The sequence below is a fragment of the Chionomys nivalis genome, chromosome 21 (assembly GCF_950005125.1).
Source record: "Chionomys nivalis chromosome 21, mChiNiv1.1, whole genome shotgun sequence".
Taxonomy (NCBI): Eukaryota; Metazoa; Chordata; class Mammalia; order Rodentia; family Cricetidae; genus Chionomys; species Chionomys nivalis.
This window is the reverse complement of record NC_080106.1, coordinates 6,175,001-6,177,500: the sequence shown is the minus strand read 5'-3', so window position 1 is coordinate 6,177,500 and position 2,500 is coordinate 6,175,001. Positions and strand designations below refer to the sequence as shown.

Sequence of the window (2,500 nt, the reverse complement as noted above, 5' to 3'; positions counted from 1 at the left end):
CCATGCCCATCTTGGACCTCGGTGGTTGGCCTCCATCTCACAGATTCCATCCCTGCGCCCAGGCCTTGGCCTCTCAGGTTGGGTTCAGGAGGCAACCAACTGTTGATATCTGGCATCCCATCCCACCGGGGACAAGCCCACCAGCCGAGCGAGCCCTAGAGGGCACCCGTGCGTGGGAGCTGCCCCTCGTGCACGCGCGCATGCCCCTAGGCACTCGGGCCGGCGCACAAGCATACACACACACTCGAAACCACTCAAGCACGCGTGTAAGCACGCACGCGATCGGAGCCTACAGATAGACACGCAAGCACGTGGACACCCAGACGTACATCCACACGGGCACGCACGCACGCACAGCACACACAATCATGCAAGAATGCACACACTCCCGAGCAGAGACAAAAGCAGGCAAAACCCCAGACACGCATACGCACGCACAAGCATGCACGCACAACACACACACACAAACACAAAGGAGCCTAATGAGACCTACACGAAGACACGTGCACCCACATGGGGCTTCTCACATAAGCACGCACATTGCACATTACACACAGGCAAGCAGGCACACAGGCACGCAGGTGGGCGCACACCCCATCCCCGGGAGTGGGTGGGTGGAGCCTGCTTGCTCTTAGACCGCGTCCACCGCGTGCATTGCGTGGAGGGGGCGTGGCGATCTCTTCCTGAATGCATACACAGTGTTGTGCTGTGCGGGGCTGCTATGCCAGGCGCCCCTCGCCCCTCGTCCCTCGTCCTTCGCCCCTCGCTCCGGCTCCCGAGGGCCTGCCAGTGCCCGTCCAGCTCCCACCCGTGACACCCACCCCACGCAGCGAGTGAGTCTTCACTTCCTTCAGTGGTCCTGGCATTCCTTCCCCACTCGGGTGTTTCCCCTCGTGGGTGGGTTTCCTGCGTGCCTGAGGGCTCTGAGCGGTGGGTGGATTTGGAACCTTGTGAGAGGTGCGCCCTCTTTCCGGGGTGCGGATTGTCCTGGTGGTGTCCTGGTCCGGGCTGGCCATCGGCCCGCGGTCGCGAAGGCCAAAAGGGGCCAAAAGAGGAGAAGGAAAAAACAAAAAAAAGCCTACAGCACCCGGTATTCCCAGGCGGTCTCCCATCCAAGTACTAACCAGGCCCGACCCTGCTTAGCTTCCGAGATCAGACGAGATCGGGCGCGTTCAGGGTGGTATGGCCGTAGACGGAGGTGTGTTGTCGCTGTCGTGCCCCAAGAGCCGGCTGCTGCAACGCTGGCCTGCGCTCCTGCACGCCAGCCCGCACCCACGCCCCCACGCCCCCACGCCCCCACGCACCTTCGCCCTCCGGAGTCCGAGTCCGGAAGGAAGGAAGGAAGAAAGGAAGGACGGACGGACGGACGCACGGACGGACGAGCCCCTCCAAGCCGCCCGCCAGCCAGCCTGCCAGCTAGGCCCTCCTCAGCCCTCTGCCCCGGCTCGGAGCCGGGCTCCAGGGCCAGCAGCAGTCGCCAGCCAGCCCTACCCACCGACCTTGTCTCCCTCGTCTCCCGTTCCTCATCATCGGGCACCCTCACCGCGCCCCAACCGTGCCCCTGGCAGGTTTGTTGGCCCGCAAGCTGGCTCCTCCCTTGCCCGCCCTCGGCCTCCCTCGGTGGGGTATCCACGGGTGTCGGCTTTGACAGGGCCTCAGGGACTTCCAGGGCACGGGTCGGCTTTGGACCCCGACTCTCCCTCCACCTGGGGACTGTTGCCAGGTAGAGAGCCAGCTCCTGGCCTCTGTCGTCCCGCGGGCCACTTGTGTCCCCTCTGGTGGAGGCGTGGCGGTTGGGTCCGGGGACATGGGCGGCGCCCGGGAAGGGGTGATGGTGGGGATGGGGTGGGACTGGGATGGGGTGGCATGAGGAGTTCGCCGGGGAGGTGCCCAGATAGGCTCAGGCAAAGCGGTCGGATCGCTTGGGGCATCCTTCCAGACACTGTCTTGCTGGTGCCCTACCTACGGTGGTGTCTCGACGGGTCTGGTAGTGGCTAGGCGCTAGTCTCTCATCATTGGGGAACTGTAGTTTCCTCCTAATCCTCCTCCTCCTCCACCTCTTCCTCTACCTGTCCCTCCCCCCCCCCCCCCCGCTCCTGCTCCTGCTCCTCTTCCTCCGCTCCCCAGAGTAAGCCCCTCCTCCTGGAGAATCTAGAAAGCCTGGGATTGGGTCTCTCTAAGAGACTGTGTGCCTGTGCGCGCGCGCGCGTGTGCTTCCTCGCCGTCCAGAGAAACCTTGGGTTCTCTCTTTGGAACTTGGAATGCCAGCTCCCAAGATTCCAGTTCTGCCCCAAGTCCACCCCCACCCCCAGTCCCACCCCTATCCCCTATCGTCAGCCAGCGGGGCCATCCAGTCCCCCATTGAAGATGCCTCCCCGTGATGTGGGCGGCACGCCCGCCCTGCGCGTGGGGGAGAAGAGAAAAAGGCAGGCTGTCCAGCGTGGAAGATGCTCCTGGGCCGACCGGTGGGGCCGAGGGAACTTGGAACTGGGTCTTGGCG

The 2,500-nt window shown here is 64.2% G+C and overlaps 1 non-coding gene across 1 annotated transcript; it reads right to left on the bottom strand.

The window, feature by feature from the left end:
* Window positions 1-1,075: 1,075 nt before the first annotated feature.
* Window positions 1,076-1,194, bottom strand: LOC130864133 (5S ribosomal RNA). The gene has a single exon (XR_009055838.1). It is a non-coding gene; the product is annotated as a 5S ribosomal RNA (ribosomal RNA).
* Window positions 1,195-2,500: the final 1,306 nt, after the last annotated feature.